General features: G+C 40.6%; 1 protein-coding gene across 3 annotated transcripts in view; it reads right to left on the minus strand.

Annotated features, from left to right (window-relative positions):
- The window catches only part of pskh1 (protein serine kinase H1), a 55,364-nt gene extending 49,900 nt beyond the window's left edge, over positions 1-5,464 (minus strand). For 2 of the 3 annotated variants that reach the window (XM_060923935.1, XM_060923933.1), the window contains exon 1: positions 5,170-5,464. The gene's annotated coding sequence lies outside the window, so the exon portion shown is untranslated. Of the gene's footprint in view, positions 1-4,524; positions 4,578-5,169 lie in introns of those variants that run through there. The other variant, XM_060923934.1, reaches the window with a different exon arrangement.
- Between the last annotated feature and the right edge of the window lie 13,536 nt (positions 5,465-19,000).

Raw genomic sequence — 19,000 nt, forward strand, 5'->3', positions numbered from 1 at the left:
AAAATACAACAGGAATGATGTGGATGATATTGACGGAAGATACCGTTCAACAGAATAAGTGAGTTTTCTAGTTCAGAAAGTTTAGTCAGTCAGCAGCACAACTAGGCTCGGACCTGCCACTATGCTGATGTTGCTAACATTTGCAGCGAAAGTTCATAAAATGGATAACGGAAAATTCATAAAATGGATAACGGAAAGTTCATAAAATGGATAACGGAAAGTTCATAAAAATGGATAACGGTAATGGATAACGGAAAGTTCATAAAAATGGATAACGGTAATGGTGAAAATTATAAGTTGGCCTTATAAGTGCCAACAGATATTCAAGGTATAAGTAGATGAAATGAACATAAAAGGGGTCTTATTTTCAGCTAAAGTGTACTGCAGATGTAGGGAGTTGAAACATTTTCTGAATGAGCTAGTTGGCCCCTTTAAATAAACGGGTATCTATTCATACAGTGAGATCGCCAAAGTTTAATAAACTGAAAATGCAATAACTGTAATTTTGAAGTAGATGATGTATAGGACATGTGTCGCTTGTGTCTTGTGACTTATTGTAAAAATGATATAAAGGGTTCAAAATCGCATTAGGGCTGTGCCGATAGACGATGCCATCGTCCATCGACGATGGTGGTCATCCATCACGATGGAGAGCCACCATCGTGATACCACGCCCCCTCCTGTCATAAACATGCATATACGGTATCATCTGGGCCTATTTAACCTAAAAAGTTAGTTTTTTGTTAGTTTAGTTAGTTAGTTTTGTTTAATATATAAATATATTATATAACATATATAAATACATAATTATATAAATCATTATAAAGTAATAGGCTATGGTGCAGGGACGTGCTAGTGAACATAACGTGGTTACACAAATACAGTATGCTACTAATAATAAATTTCGACTTCATTTTTTAGCCTACACTATACTTTTAATGTAAAATTTGTCATGTTGTTCAAACAAATAGCCACTATTAACAGTCGGGAAATATTGCACCTTATCAAACGGCAGTAAAGCGCAGACTTCGGCAGAAGTCAAATAACTTTAATCTGGTAAATAGGCCTACTTTCAGACTCAAAATGGTCCACTCTAAGCCATAATGTCAAACCAAAGGGAAGAATGAAGGTGATTCTGATAAATGTAAAGACAGTTAAAAAAAAAACAATATTAAAATCATGATTTTAAAAGCTGGCGCAATAATTCAAACACTAATAAATTGGAAAAATTAGCGCGTTCAGGTGCGCACTAAAGGCCGAAACGCATCTTCAATTGATAAGTGTAAATAAACAATGAGTAATAGCTTAAGTGTAGTTAGTTTGAATACTAGTCTTTCATTGTTAGAGCAGATTAATATCTTGCCGTGATCAGTGAGTGCTCGGGGAGGTTCATTTCCACCTGCGCTTTGCGCAGCTCATTTCTCCGAAGCCAGCTGTGCGCAAACGCAGTGTTGACTGCTCGGCAAACTCCAAACGCTCGGTCTGTACTGGCCCTCTGTTGCGCAAGCGAGTTGGTTATGGCCAGGTTCAAATTGTGCCCAAAACAACTTAACCACGGCCATTTCAATTGCCTGATGGCTGTGACAATATTCGCCCCGTTGTTGCAGGCGATCTTTTTCTCCTCTATTTTCCATTCGGCAAGCGTCTCGCGCAATGCGTCTTCTAAATTGTCCGCTGAATGTGTCTCTGGCATGAAACTCGTCTGCAGGCATTTGGACTGCATTGCCCACTCTCGGTCCACATAATGTACGGTAGCTGACATATAGGGCATCATGTTGCAGCTGGACCACATATCCGTTGTCAAGGCCAAATATTCCACATCACCTAGCGCTTTTTTTTCCTTTACGTGCCAAAGCCTCGGATGAGTATCTAATACTTTTAATAATAATAATAATAATAATATATTTAATAACGTGGTATTAAAATCCCCCCCGCCCACGATATCATCGTCCATCACGATGTTTGCACTGTAAACATCGTCGATGCCAATTAAGGGGACATCGCACAGCCCTAAATCGCATAGTTACAAATATAATAGTAACTTCATATGATAATATTAACCACTGGTTATTTCAGAGAGGAAGAAAATGGGGACACTATTGCTTCCATTCGGGACAATACAACACAGAATTCGGGACCACTGGGGGACACAAAGAAAAAAAGTTAATTTCGAGCCCTGCCAGCAGTCAGCGAGGGCCTTTCTGTAAGGAGTTTCCATGTTCCTCCCGCGTCTGCATGGGTTTCCTCCAGACATGCAGGAGGTTAGTTTAATTTAAATTGACCGTAGGTGTGAATGTGAGTGTGAATGGTTGTCTGTGTCTATGTGTCAGCCCTGTGATGACCTGGCGACTTGTCCAGGGTGTACCCCGCCTTTCGCCAGTAGTCAGCTGGGACAGGCTCCAGCTTGCCCGTGACCCTGTACAGGATAAGCAGTAATGGATATTCACGCCATGATTTCTAATACAGGGCAGCATGGTGGTGTAGTGGTTAGCACTGCTGCCTCACAGCAAGAAGGTCCTGGGTTTGAACCCAGTGTCCAGCGAGGGCCTTTCTGTGAGGAGTTTCCATGTTCTTCCCGTGTCCGCGTGGGTTTCTTCCGGACAGGCAGGTTAGGTTAATCTAAATTGACCGTAGGTGTGAATGGTTGTGTGTGTGTGCCTTTGTGTCAGCCCTGTGATGACCTGGTGACTTGTCCAGGGTGTACCCTGCCTCTCACCCATAGTCAGCTGGGATAGACTCCAGCTTGCCTGCGACCCTGTACAGGATAAGCAGTTATGGATAATGGATGGATATTCACTCCATGATTTCTAATACAGGGCGGCACGGTGGTGTAGTGGTTAGTACTACTGCCTCACAGCAAGAAGGTTCTGGGTTTGAGACCAGCGAGGGCCTTTCTGTGAGGAGTTTCCATGTTCTTCCCGTGTCTGCATGGGTTTCCTCCAGACATGCAGGTTAGTTTAATTTAAATTGACCGTAGGTGTAAATGTGAATGTGAATGGTTGTTTGTCTCTATGTGTCAGCCCTGTGATGACCTGGCGACTTGACCCTGCCTCTCACCCATAGTCAGCTGGGATAGGCTCCAGCTTGCCCGTGACCCTGTACAGTAGTGGTTAGCACTGCCACCTCACAGCAAGAAGGTTCTGGGTTCGAGGCCAGCGAGAGCTTTTCTGTGTGGAGTTTCCATGTTCTACCCGTGTCTGCGTGGGTTTCTTCCGGACATGCAGGTTAGGCTGTGAATGTGAGTGTGAATGGTTGTTTGTCTCTATGTGTCAGCCCTGCGATAACCTGGCGACTTGTCCAGGGTGTACCCCGCCTCTCACCCATAGTCAGCTGGGATAGGCTCCAGCTTGCCCGTGACCCTGTACAGTAGTGGTTAGCACTGCTGCCTCACAGCAAGAAGGTTCTGGGTTCGAGGCCAGCGAGGGCCTTTCTGTGTGGAGTTTGCATGTTCTCCCCGTGTCTGCGTGGGTTTCTTCCGAATGTGAGTGTGAATGGTTGTTTGTCTCTATGTGTCAGCCTTGCGATAACCTGGTGACTTGTCCAGGGTGTACCCTGCCTCTCACCCATAGTCAGCTGGGATAGGCTCCAGCTTGCCTGCGATCCTGTACAGGATAAGCAGTTATGGATAATGGATGGATATTCACTGCATGATTTCTAATACAGGGCGGCACGGTGGTGTAGTGGTTAGCACTACCGCCTCACAGCAAGAAGGTTCTGGGTTCGAGGCCAGCGAGAGCCTTTCTGTGTGGAGTTTGCATGTTCTCCCCGTGTCTGCGTGGGTTTCTTCCGGACATGCAGGTTAGGCTGTGAATGTGAGTGTGAATGTTTGGTTGTCTCTATGTGTCAGCCCTGCGATAACCTGGCGACTTGTCCAGGGTGTACCCCGCCTCTCACCCATAGTCAGCTGGGATAGGCTCCAGCTTGCCTGTGACCCTGTACAGGATAAGCAGTTATGGATAATGGATGGATATTCACTCCATGATTTCTAATACAGGGCGGCACGGTGGTGTTATGGTTAGCACTGCTGCCTCACAGCAAGAAGGTTCTGGGTTCGAGGCCAGCGAGGGCCTTTCTGTGTGGAGTTTTCATGTTCTCCCCGTGTCTGCGTGGGTTTCTTCCGAATGTGAGTGTGAATGGTTGTTTGTCTCTATGTGTCAGCCCTGTGATAACCTGGCGACTTGTCCAGGGTGTACCCCGCCTCTCACCCGTAGTCAGCTGGGATAGGCTCCAGCTTGCCTGCGATCCTGTACAGGATAAGCAGTTATGGATAATGGATGGATATTCACTGCATGATTTCTAATACAGGACGGCACGGTGGTGTAGTGGTTAGCACTACCGCCTCACAGCAAGAAGGTCCTGGGTTCGAGGCCAGCGAGAGCTTTTCTGTGTGGAGTTTTCATGTTCTACCCGTGTCTGCGTGGGTTTCTTCTGGACATGCAGGTTAGGCTGTGAATGGTTAGTTGTCTCTATGTGTCAGCCCTGTGATAACCTGGCGACTTGTCCAGGGTGTACCCCGCCTCTCACCCGTAGTCAGCTGGGACAGACTCCAGCTTGCCCGCGACCCTGTCGAACGGATGGATGGAAGTTTCTCAGCTCCAGTCCCTTCTATCACACTGTTCTGATCCAGCCCATGAAGATTAATAATGAGGTGTGTGAGCTCCTGGAGTGGAGCGGAGAAGTAATAAGACAAGCTGGAATGAGAGAATGTAAAAGTGTAAATACCTTGAAAGACACTAAACACGACGGTGTTTTGGAGAGAGTGGCTGGTAAACCGAGTGAAAAGAATGTAGTAAAAAAAAAAAGTGTTGACTCACTTTATTTACTTTTAATTAGTTAGAAGTAAAGAGACAAAGCTCACCTTATACACAATGAACAGCGAGTTTAACATTATAAAACGAGCAACCAGAAAACAGCGAAGAGAAATATTTCCCCAGTGAAAGAAAAATAAATCTGTAAAACAAAACAAAGAGTCCACGGCGATGTGAAAGCCGCACTCTGCACCTCAGTGTTCACAAGGCCCGGAGCGAAAGGTGAAGGGAAAGCTTGGAGTGGGGGGTTATTCTGCCTCACTGTGTGTCTGTGTGGGGGGGGTTAACACAACTAAATTTGAATCCGGCTGGATTTTAAAAGACGGCAGGAGGAAAAAAAAAGTTTTGGTTTAAACGTCACCTTATGGCTGTTTGTGCTGGTCTCGGCGCAGGGAGCAGCGGAGCGGGATTATCGCAGAGGGCTCCAGCCTCCTCGCAGCTGCTCGCTCCATTTTATCACCGCAGCTTTTCTCAAACTTTCCTCCGCTTCAGATCATCTCCCCAACACCCACATGATGGACAGAAAAGCCGACACCAACTTCTTCATCGACCAAGAAAGAGATTGAAAATGTGGTGTCTTGCTTCGACACGGTGTTTTCCGGACAGGACCAGCTTCCCCCGCTACAGTTTTTTTCCCTGTTGGAGGAGTCTCGGCTTGTTTCGACCCCTGCAACAAATACAGTGAAGCCAGCAGCAGTCAGCATGGGGGGGGCACTTCTGTCAGAGGGGTAACTTCTGTCCTAAAGTAAAAGCCTGTCAGAAAGAATAAACTGACCGAGAAGCAGGAATGTACTTTTAAAAACTCGGTTTTAACGTAATGTCTGAGTGAATGTAATTATTTTTTAGCCAAAAATATAAAACGAGTGCCGATTTCTTTTTACTTAGTTGAGTGGTTCTTGACATAATATGGATTACTTGAGCGGCGGCTACAATTATCGACACCTTAACGATCTTTTGGCCATTGCAAAAGTAAAAAAAAAAGACTTTCAGTACGTAAATTGTGCAGGAATAATTACTCAAACTTCCACTGGAAAAAAAGGTTGATTCCTGATTACTTAGCGTATTAGATCACGTGACGCCGTTCCACAATTATTGACACCTTTGTCCACAGTTATTGACACCGTTCTACAGTTATAGACGCCTTTATCCACAGTTATCTACGCCTTTGTCCAATTATCGACACCTTTGTCCACAGTTATCGACACCGTTCCACAGTTATAGACGCCTTTATCCACAGTTATCTATGCCTTTGTCCAGTTATCGACACCTTTGTCCACAATTATCGACGCCGTTCTACAATTATCGACACCTTTGTCCACAGTTATCGACACCGTTACACAGTTATAGACGCCTTTATCCACAGTTATCTATGCCTTTGTCCAGTTATCGACACCTTTGTCCACAATTATCGACGCCGTTCTACAATTATCGACACCTTTGTCCACAGTTATCGACGCCATGCCACAATTATCAACACCTTTGTCCACAGTTATCGACACCTTTGTCCACATTAAACAACACCTTTGTCCACAGTTATCGACACCATTCTACAATTATCGACACCGACCCCTTTGTCCACAGTTATCAACACCGTTCTAGAATTACCGACACCTTTATCCACAGTTATCGACACCGTTCCACAGTTATAGACGCCTTTATCCACAGTTATCTATGCCTTTGTCCAGTTATCGACACCTTTGTCCACAATTATCAACGCCGTTCTACAATTATCGACACTTTTGTCCACAGTTATCGACGCCATGCCACAATTATCAACACCTTTGTCCACAGTTATCGACACCTTTGTCCACATTTAACAACACCTTTGCCCACAGTTATCGACACCGTTCTACAATTTCGACACCTTTGTCCACAGTTATAGACACCTTTATCCACAGTTAGACACCATTCCACAATTATCGACACCTTTGTCCACATTAAACAACACCTTTGTCCACAGTTATCGACACCATTCTACAATTATCTACACCGACCCCTTTGTCCACAGTTAGACACCTTTGTTCACAGTTATCAACACCGTTCTAGAATTACCGACACCTTTATCCACAGTTATCGACGCCATTCCACAATTATCAACACCTTTGTCCACAGTTATCAACACCGTTCTACAATTATCGACACCTTTGTCCAGTTATCAACACCATTCTACAATTATCGACACTTTTGTCCAGTTATCACCACCATTCCACAATTATCAACACCTTTGTCCACATTTATTGATGCCTTTGTCCACCATTATTGACGCTGTTCCACAATTATCGACACCTTTGTCCACAGTTATCCATGCCATTCCACATTTATCGACACCTTTGTCCAGTTATCGACACCGTTCTACAATTATCTACACCTTTGGCCACAGTTATAGACGCCTTTTTCCACAGTTATCGACACCATTCCACAATTATCGACACCTTTGTCCACAGTTATTGACGCCGTTCCACAATTATCAACACCTTTGTCCACAGTTATCGACACCGTTCCACAGTTATAGACACCTTTATCCACAGTTATAGACGCCTTTGTCCACAGTTATAGACACCTTTGTCCACAGTTATAGATGCCTTTGTCCACAGTTATAGACATCTTTGTCCACAGTTATCAATGCCATTCCACAATTATTGACGCCTTTGTCCACAGTTATAGACACCTTTGTCCACAGTTATCAATGCCATTCCACAATTATCGACACCTTTGTCCACAGTTATTGACGCCGTTCCACAATTATTGACACCTTTGTCCACAGTTATTGACACCGTTCCATAGTTATATACACCTTTATCGAAAGTTATAGATGCCTTTGTCCACAGTTATAGACGCCTTTGTCCACAGTTATCGATGCCGTTCCACAGTTATCGACGCCATTCCACAATTATTGACACCTTTGTCCACAGTTATTGACACCGTTCTGCAGTTATAGACGCCTTTGTCCACAGTTATAGACGCCTTTGTCCACAGTTATAGACGCCTTTGTACACAGTTATAGACGCCTTTGTCCACAGTTATCGACACCGTTCCACAATTATCGACACCTTTGTCCACAGTTATCGACGCCTTTCCACAATTACCATTCCACAATTACCGATGCCTTTGTCCAGTTATATATAGTTATATATAATTATATAGTCCACAGTTATTGACACCATTCCACAATTATCACCACATTTGTCCACAGTTATCGACACCTTTGTCCACAGTTATCAATGCCATTCCACATTTATCAACACCTTTGTCCACAGTTATCAACACCGTTCCACAATTATCAACACCATTCCACAATTATCGACACCTTTGTCCACAGTTATCGACACCGTTCTACAATTATCGACGCCTGTGTCCACAGTTATTGATGCCGTTCCACAATTATCAACACCTTTGTCCACAGTTATCAACACCTTTGTCTACATTTATCGATGCCTTTGTCCACAGTTATCGACGCCTAGATGATTATTTATTTAAAAAATAATCGGTAAAAGTAGAAAAGACTTTCAATACTTAAATTGTGCATGAATATTGATCTGAATATTTAGCGTATCAGATCACGTGACACTGTTCCACAATTATCGACAAGTTTGTCCACAGTTATCGACACCCAGATGATTATTTATTTAAAAAAATAATCGGTATGTGGTATTAAGTTAACAAAACATAGTTTTTATTTAAAATTTGTTTTACATAGACTTATATTTAGTATAAAATATCTTTTATATAAATATCTCAATGTCGCTGCTTACGTAAATGAGTAAGTAATTCTAATGTTTGTACACAAATGGACTGATAATGTTTAACCTGTGTCAGAAATGTTTTTTTTTCTGTTCCACAATTATCGACATCCAGATGATCATTTATATAATAATAATAATAATAATAATAATAATAATAATAATAATCAGTATGTGGTATTAAGTTAACAAAACAGTTTTTATTACCTCACCCGGGACGGAGTCCACCGGGGGCGAGGTATTGTTTTCGGTTGGGTTTCTTTGTTTGTTTCTTTGGTTTTTTTGTTAATGATATTACAGGAAAATGGCTGGATCAATCTTCATGAAACTTTCAGGATAGATGGGCATTGGTCTCAAATAGAACCTCCAACATTTTGAGGGTCATCCGGTCAAGGTCACCAAAAAGGTCAAAATTGTTTTTGTTGTGGCTACTGCCTCAAATACAGGCGCTAGCCACTATGTCATCGTGCTATAAGAATGTAAGAGTGTAACAGTCGCGCACTGCACATACACGTGTTCCGATTAAAATGGCCAGTGAATATATACAATTTGGTCCACCATTTGAAATAAATGGACTAAAGAAATCGCTTTCAGACATGTTTATGCTTATTACAGAGGGAAAGTGCATTCCACTGAGCTCTAGCGCCGGGCCATTTCCGAGAGATAAGAGTTTGGGTCATGGTGACAGCGTGTGTATGTCAGCCTCGGGGTTTCAGTTTTGAAAACCATAAGAGTAGAATAATATAAAGTACAGACACTTGACATATTTTACTTCTGTAATTTTTAAATTGTTCATTTTTGGATTACGCTTCATTTTTATGGCTACTGCCTCATAGAGTAAATATAGAGTAAATATATACAACCCCGATTCCAAAAAAGTTGGGACAAAGTACAAATTGTAAATAAAAACGGAATGCAATAATTTACAAATCTCAAAAACTGATATTGTATTCACAATAGAACATAGACAACATATCAAATGTCGAAAGTGAGACGTTTTGAAATTTCATGCCAAATATTGGCCTTTTATTGCACAAACGCGTTTCGGCGTGTGCCTTCCTCAGTGTGCAACAATGTAACCACAAAAACACTTTTAAATACCCACACCCACAATGGCCTTTTTCTTTGGAAATTGAGTTGCACATTTGGGTCAGCACCCTTACATTAGGAATTATTTAAGAGTGAAGCCTGCTCCAAGTAGAAAAAATGCCAAATATTGGCTCATTTGAAAATTTCATGACAGCAACACATCTCAAAAAAGTTGGGACAGGGGCAATAAGAGGCTGGAAAAGTTAAAGGTACAAAAAAGGAACAGCTGGAGGACCAAACTGCAACTCCTCTCATCTCATTATTTCTAGCCGCTTTATCCTTCTACAGGGTCGCAGGCAAGCTGGAGCCTATCCCAGCTGACTACGGGCGAAAGGCGGGGTACACCCTGGACAAGTCGCCAGGTCATCACAGGGCTGACACATAGACACAGACAACCATTCACACTCACATTCACACCTACGGTCAATTTAGAGTCACCAGTTAACCTAACCTGCATGTCTTTGGACTGTGGGGGAAACCGGAGCACCCAGAGGAAACCCACGCGGACACGGGGAGAACATGCAAACTCTGCACAGAAAGGCCCTTCGCCGGCCACGGGGCTCGAACCTGGACCTTCTTGCTGTGAGGCGACAGCGCTAACCACTACACCACCGTGCCGCCCCCAACCTGCAACTCATTAGGTCAATTGGCAATAGGTCATTAACATGACTGGGTATAAAAAGAGCATCTTGGAGTGGCAGTGGTTCTCAGAAGTAAAGATGGGAAGAGGATCACCAATCCCCCTAATTCTGCACTGACAAATAGTGGAGCAATATCAGAAAGGAGTTCGACAGTGTAAAATTGCAAAGAGTTTGAACATATCATCATCTACAGTGCATAATATCATCAAAAGATTCAGAGAATCTGGAAGAATCTCTGTGCATAAGGGTCAAGGCCAGAAAAGCATACTGGGTGCCCGTGATCTTTGGGCCCTTAGATGGCACTGCATCACATACAGGCATGCTTCTGTATTGGAAATCACAAAATGGGCTCAGGAATATTTCCAGAGAACATTATCTGTGGATACAATTCACCATGCCATCCGCCGTTGCCAGCTAAAACTCTATAGTTCAAAGAAGAAGCCGTATCTAAACATGATCCAGAAGTGCAGACGTCTTCTCTGGGCCAAGGCTTATTTAAAATGGACTGTGGCAAAGTGGAAAACTGTTCTGTGGTCAGACGAATCAAAATTTGAAGTTCTTTATGGAAATCAGGGACGCCGTGTCATTCGGACTAAAGAGGAGAAGGACGACCCAAGTTGTTATCAGTGCTCAGTTCAGAAGCTTGCATCTCTGATGGTATGGGGTTGCATTAGTGCGTGTGGCATGGGCAGCTTACACATCTGGAAAGACACCATCAATGTTGAAAGGTATATCCAGGTTCTAGAGCAACATATGCTCTCATCCAGACGACATCTCTTTCAGGGAAGACCTTGCATTTTCCAACATGACAATGCCAAACCACACACTGCATCAATTACAGCATCATGGCTGCGTAGAAGAAGGGTCCGGGTACTGAACTGGCCAGCCTGCAGTCCAGATCTTTCACCCATAGAAAACATTTAGCGCATCATAAAACGGATGATACGACAAAAAAGACCTAAGACAGTTGAGCAACTAGAATCCTACATTAGACAAGAATGGGTTAACATTCCTATCCCTAAACTTGAGCAACTTGTCTCCTCAGTCCCCAGACGTTTACAGACTGTTGTAAAGAGAAAAGGGGATGTCTCACAGTGGTAAACATGGCCTTGTCCCAACTTTTTTGAGATGTGTTGTTGTCATGAAATTTAAAATCACCTAATTTTTCTCTTTAAATGATACAATTTCTCAGTTTAAACATTTAATATGTCATCTATGTTCCATTCTGAATAAAATATGGAATTTTGAAACTTCCACATCATTGCATTCTGTTTTTATTTACAATTTGTACTTTGTCCCAACTTTTTTGGAATCGGGGTTGTGTATATATATATATATATATATATATATATATATATATATATAGAGAGAGAGAGAGAGAGAGAGAGAGAGAGAGAGTATACAGTATATATATATATATATATATATATATATATATGCTATATTTACTGTATGGACATGGTATCAGAAAACAATTTTATTTATAAGCAGTAGCCACATGTACCTACAGGGTATCTATTTTTTTCGCGATTTCTTCCTTCATATTCATCATAAGTGCTACCGGGCGAGGTTTGTTTTGCCTGGCAACACTTGTTTAAAATTTGTTTTACATAGACTTTTATATTTAGTACAAAATATATTTTATATAAATATATCGATTTCGGTGTTGACGTAAATGAAGAAGTAATTTTAATGTTTGTAAGCAAATGAACTGATAATGTTTAACCTGCGTCAGAAAATCTTTTTGTTCCACTTTCGACCCACTTTCTAAGTATTTTTGTAGATCACATTTTGTTAATCATTCATTGTTTGTATTAGTTTCTAGTTTTGTAGTTTACCAATAAATGTCAACAGGCAATTGACATTGTAACCACATGAAAATCCAGGTCAAAGGTCACATGTCATTCCTCGAACCAAAATATAAAATGCCTACTGATATTGTAATATGTGGTAGATATTTACAACAAACTGCAAAAAATATATATATTTTCTGAATGGAATAGAAAAATCTGAATATTTCAAGCATGTAATCTTTTACATGCTAGGAATTTAATTCTGGTCTAATTCTATTTCCTGCAACAGGATTCCAAATACTCTATAAGTATTCCATTCTGTTATGGCTCAGGAAAAAATTACAAAATCACAGCACTATTTTTTAAGTGCTTCATCCACTTCAACAATGTTGCACAAAGATCAATACATAACCATTGTTAATGTCACTTAATTCCACAGGGTGTCGATAATGGTGGACACCGGTGAAAGTGATCACTGTTATCCAACACCTTACATGACTTCTCAAACGCGCGTTTAGATACAAAACGGCGACTGTCAAATTAAAGAGTAAGAAACAAAGTAGGTTTCGACAAGGAGATCATGAAATATCGGTGAATGTGAGAAGTAAAAGCATGTCTATGATCTTTCCACCATGCTTACCTGCGATGATAACGTCCAGGTTTTCCGCAAATTGCTGATTGTGCTAAAAAAAATTCCATCTCAGGTAACGAGCTGTGTCATCAGACGACAAAATCAAAGGGCGAGGGGGGTCTTCTGGTTGATTAATTAACCCATAATAACTGTTGTAACTGAAACTCACCTTTGTAAAATTGTTTTTTATTTGTAAATCTGAAAAGGTGTCAATAATTATGAAAAGGTAAACTTTCATATATTTTATATTCATTACATGTAAAGTGAAATATTTCAAGCCTTTTTTAAATTTTGTTTTAATTTTGATGATTATGGCTTATAGCTCATGAAAATCAGAAATCCAGTCTCTGAAATTATTAGAATATTTCCTAAGATCAATCAAAAAAGGATTTACAATACTGAAATGTCCAACTTCTGAAAAGTATGTTCCTTTATACACTCAGTACTTGGTTGGGGCTCCTTTACCAAGAATTACTGCATCAATGCAGCATGGCATGGAGGCGATCAGCCTGTGCCACTGCTGAGGTGTTACTGAAGTCATGATTGCTTTGATGGCAGCCTTCAGCCCATCTGTATTTTTGGGTCGGGTGCTTCTCATCTTCCTCTTGACAGTTCAGGTCAAGTGAGTTGGCTGACTCATCAAGATCAGTAATTTCATGGTCAGCAAACCATTTGGTAGTAGCTTTGAAACTATGGGCAGGTGCTAAGTCCTGCTGGAAAAGGAAATCAGCATCTCCATAAAGCTTGTCAGCAGATAAAAGCATGAAGTCCTCTAAAATTTCCTGGTAAATGGCTGCATTGAATTTGGACTGATACAACACAGTGGACCAACACCAGCAGATGACATGGCATCCCAAATCATCACAGACTGCGGAAAATTCACACTAGACTTCAAACACCTTGGATTCAGTTTCTCTCCACTCTTCCTCCAGACTCTAGGACCTTTATTTCCAAATGAAATGCAAAATTTACTTTCATCTGAAAAGAGGACTTTGGACCACTGAGCAACAGTCCAGTTCTTTCTGTCCTTAGCCCAGGTAAGATGCTTCTGATGTTGTCTCTGGTTCAGGAGTGGCTTGATATCAGGAATGTGACAGCTGTAGCCCATTTCCTGAAGACGTCTGTGTGGGGTGGCTCTTGATGTACTGACACCAGCCTCAGTCCACTCCTTGTGAAGCTCTCCCAAGTTCTTGAATCGACTTTTCTTGACATTCCTCTCAAGGTTGTTGCTTGTGCATGTTTTCCAGCCAGCCTTTTCAGCAATGACCTTCTGTGGCTTACCCTCCTTGTGGAGTGTGCCGATGATCATCTTCTGGACAACTGTCAAATCAGCAGTCTTCCCCATGATTATGGTTGCATGTACTGAACTACACTGAGATACATGATATTTGTGCTATTTTACTCAAACTCAAAATGAAAATTTAATATTGAGGAGGGGTTTTTTTTGCATTGTAGGCCATAATTATCAAAATTAAAATAGAAAAATGCTTGAAACATTTTAGTTTACATGTAATGAGTCTAGAATGTATCAAAATTTCACTTTTTTAAATAACTGATGGAAAAATTGACTTTTTCACAATATTTAAATGATTTGAGATGCACTTGTGTGTGAGAGAGATATTTTTCAACTTAAGTAATTTTGTGGATTAAGTAATAATCCATAAAAAGATGCATACACTTTATTTATTCATTTGTTTGGATTTTTGTTGTTTTTCACATGCAAAATTTGACATTTGTTTTCACTCAGCTGTATTTTAGATTTTTTCCAAGTTCATTCATAAATTCATCAAAAACATTGCAAAACAATCTTCTACTACTTTTACCTTTCCTTTGTACAACTGACTTTTATTTTGTTAAAAGGATTTTATAGCACTTGGTTGCTGGCTTCAGCTGCAGTGTTGCTGAAATACATGCTGCTGAAAGAGTCCAAGAAAACTTTTTAGACTATTCTCTGAAACAGAATTCTTGTAAACTGAATGTTTTCCAGCAGAATCATGCTTCAGGCTTAAGAGAGGCCTTGAGGGATGATCTATTCCTCTCTGTCTATTGGGCAAACTTTATGTGCTTGTAATTGCATGGGTGATTAATCATCCAGGTCATTTTTAAAATATCTATTATGCCAAGTTGAAGCAAGTGAACTTGAAGGCCTCTAGGATGAGGAGGAAAATGCATTCAAGATTAAAACACGAGCCTGTTTGCCTAGAATTAGGCCTACTAGTATCCCAATGCACTGATGAAAAGCCTAGGATAAGTGGCAAGAGTAATGATTCCAGTCACGTAGACTTATGTTGAGACTCTCGCAGCATATTTACACATTTCCTTTTCTCGAAGGGGCCAAAGTGACATTTGTACGCTGTTTTAATGGTGCTGTAGTCCCCCTCCACATGACTGCGGTCAAATTCCAAAATACAGCACACATGTCATATTCCACACCTATTTCTGCACATTATATACGTTGTATTAAGAGCCATTTTTCATCCATTGTAATTCTATTGTCAGTCACTTGCACAGTGTAATACTTTGTCTTGTTTACCCCATTTGTTTTTTTTCCTTCCAGTGTATACTTGCATACTTATTGTCTTGTTTATTTTTATTTTAATCATATTTTGTTAAAACTGGGTTGATAGTTTTTGCTCTAGTTTCTGGGGGTCGTGATTTTATATCTCGGCGTTTTGGTGAGGACCAAATGTCTCCAGAAGGATAAGAATACCTGACTAGTTTGATTTTATAGGGAAATTTGTCTGGTCCCACTGAGGAATGTTGTTGTTGTGGTGGTTTTCAAACCTGTAGGTTTTATTTAAAACAAGCTAAAATAGCCAAAAGGTTTCCTGAAGTTAAGGTTTGGGTTAGATTTAGGGGTAGGCATAGCATTAATTAGCCTCATTAATAATTATTTTAATGGAACAATTTTAACTAGAGCGGCGGCTACAATTATTGACAGTCTATAATTATCGAAACTTTTCAGATTTACCAATAAAAACAACTTTACAAAGGTGAGTTTCAGTTACAACAGTTCTTATTGGTTAATTAATCAACCAGAAGACCCCCCTCGCCCTTTGATCTTGTCATCTGATGACACAGCTCATTACCTGAGATGGAATTTTTTTTAGCACGATCAGCAATTTGAGGAAAACCTGGATGTGATCATCGCAGTTAAGCATGGTGGAAAGATCATGGACATGTTTTTACTTCTCAAATTCACCGATACTTCATGATCTCCTTGTTGAAATCTACTTTGTTTCTTACGCTTGTATTGGACAGTCGCCTTTTTGTATCTAAATGTGCATTTGAGAAGTCACGTGAGGTGTCGATAATAGTGATCACTTTCACCAGTGTCCACCATTATCGACACCCTGTGGAATTAAGTGGCATTTACAACTGTTATGGATCGATCATTGTGTAACAGTGTTGAAGTAGATGAAGTACTTTTTTTTTTAAAGTGCTGTGATTTATATATATTTTTTCTGATCCATAACAGAATGGAATGCTTATAGAGTGTTTGGAATCCTATTGCAGTAAGTAGAATTAGACCAGAATTAAATTCCTAGCATATAAAAAATTACATGCTTGAAATATTCAGATTTTTCTATTCCATTCAGAAATTTTTTTTGCAGTTTGTTGTAACTATCTACCACATATTATAGTTCGAGGAATGACATGCAACCTTTGACCTGGATTGTCATGTGGTTACAATGTCAATTGCCTGTTGACATTTATTGGTAAACTACAAAACTAGAAATTAATACAAACAACAATGAATGATTGACAAAATGTGATCTACGAAAATACTTAGAAAGTGGGTAGAAAGTGGAACAAAAAGATTTTCTGACACAGGTTAAACATTATCAGTTTATTTGTTTACAAACATTAGAATTACTTACTCATTTATGTAAGCACTGACCGATATATTTATATAAAAGATATTTTGTACTAAATATAAGTCTATGTAAAACAAATTTTAAATAAAAACTATGTTTTGTTAACTTAATACCACATACCGATTATTTTTTTAATAAATAATCATCTGGGTGTCGATAACTGTGGACAAACGTGTCGATAATTGTGGAACAGTGTCACGTGATCTGATACGCTAAATAATCGGGAATCAACTAATTTTTTCCCAGTGGAAGTTTGAATAATTATTCATGCACAATTTACGTATTGAAAGTCTTTTCTACTTTTGCAATGGCCAAAAGATCATTAAGGCATCGATAATTGTAGCCACTGCTCTATTTAAATTTTTTATTTTAGTGTTAACAGTTTACCCAATGGGCGGCACGGTGGTGTAGTGGTTAGCGCTGTCGCCTCACAGCAAGAAGGTCCGGGTTCAAGCCCCGTGGCCGGCGAGGGCCTTTCTGTGCAGAGTTTGCATGTTCTCCCCGTGTCTGCGTGGGTTTCCTCCGGGTGCTCCGGTTTCCCCCACAGTCCAAAGACATGCAGGTTAGGTTAGGTTAACTAGTGACTCTAAATTGACCGTAGGTGTGAATGTGAGTGTGAATGGTTGTCTGTGTCTATGTGTCAGCCCTGTGATGACCTGGCGACTTGTCCAGGGTGTACCCCGCCTTTCGCCAGTAGTCAGCTGGGATAGGCTCCAGCTTGCCTGCGACCCTGTAGAACAGGATAAAGCGGCTACAGATGATGAGATGAGTTTACCCAACCATTACCATAAGCATTTTGTCAGTGTATTGACATCCTGGCAAATGTTAAATAAACTTGTCATTCATGTTTTAGTCATTTGTATGTGTCCTTATTTGATTGTGTTTCAAAGATACAGAGTCAGACTGTATTAGAAGCCCTCCATATGTAATGTAGTAAATAGGCTTTAATGGGAGGGCCATGTGCTTTTTAACTTGGATGGATGGAACCACTAGATGACACTGTTCTTCTGTTAAAGCAAATCAGACCATGAACTGCAGTGTTCCTTGAGGTTCTTTTGTTCATCACCAAAACAATACAAATCTTATTGAGCATATATCATAAAAATATAAATACCTAAATATAAAAATTGAGTGTGCTTGGTGCCAAACGTGTATGTACAGATGGAAGACAGTTTAAAAACAAACAAACAAAAACACTAATATAGGATAGGAAGAAGTAACGTAACAAAATGGGAAAACGTGAGGGTGAGTTTGAATTGTTTCTGAATGCACTGTATATGCGTGTATGTCTGTCATGGTACGCGGAATTAGACAAAGAACAAGTGTGTAATATATGCTTAATATATGTAATATATCTTATGAAGATGCCTGGTTCTATATAGGTTCCAGTGTACAGTGATACTGCAAGTGTTGCTACTCAACTGTGCACACCCTGTCCTTCTTCTATAAGGAACAGCTGCTGAAAGAATTTTAATGTCTTTATATCATCACAGACATTTCTGGTCACTTGTCTTTTGCTGGTGTCCCATGTGGTGTTCCAATGTACATTGCAGGTGTTATAATGAATACTGCAAACCCTCTCTTTCTCATCTGCTGAACAATGGCTTCATCCCAAATGCGGCTCTGAATAAGTCCGTGGCAAATTTGAATAGGGCAATAGAATGATGTAGTGCTGCTTATGAATGCAGTGCAGAAATGCCAGATGAAATGTTAAGTTATAGACTCGGTGACAGCCATCTGGAGCCTGTAAAGGACACAGACTCTCTGATGGACCTGCTCAGAATTAGATAAGATAAAGTGTTGGAGTAAAAGATGATAAGGGGCATGGGATAATCCAATGAAAATGGACAGATGACAAAAGGCTGAATAGACAGCTAGCCTCTCTGGTATGTTTGTGAGTGCATGCCTTAGGTGACAGTAGTATACTGTGGGCTCAAGGTCCAAATACCTTAATGCAGGATTCTTCCTTTTTTATGAGGTTTGTCATTTATTCACTTGGTTATGCAATAATCTGTGTCGCACAGCAGCTGTAAAACAATCTACAAAACAAATCAGCAGGCATGATGGATGGGTTAGTCTTTAAGGCCCCTTGGTGCTTCCACTCTTTGTGCTTCTCTCACTCATTCTCTCTCTCTCTCTCTCTCTCTCTCTCTGCCCCCTCCCCCTTGCCTCATCTCCCTCCTATCTACCCAAAAAGGTCAATACCATCTGTTAAATCCAAATTTGCTGACTGGTGTACATTATTTATCAGCATGAAGATAGAAGTGGCTCTATTAAAAGCTGCACTCTCTCTCTCTCTCTCTCTCTCTGTCTCTCTCTCAATTATTCTCATGATAATCAGTCTTGGCCTGTGGGCCTGTTCAGACTGGATATCTGAACAGGACACTGAGATCTATAGCTGTTCTGAAATTTGCCAATCT

This window comes from Neoarius graeffei, chromosome 6 (genome assembly GCF_027579695.1).
Source record: "Neoarius graeffei isolate fNeoGra1 chromosome 6, fNeoGra1.pri, whole genome shotgun sequence".
Taxonomy (NCBI): domain Eukaryota; kingdom Metazoa; phylum Chordata; class Actinopteri; order Siluriformes; family Ariidae; genus Neoarius; species Neoarius graeffei.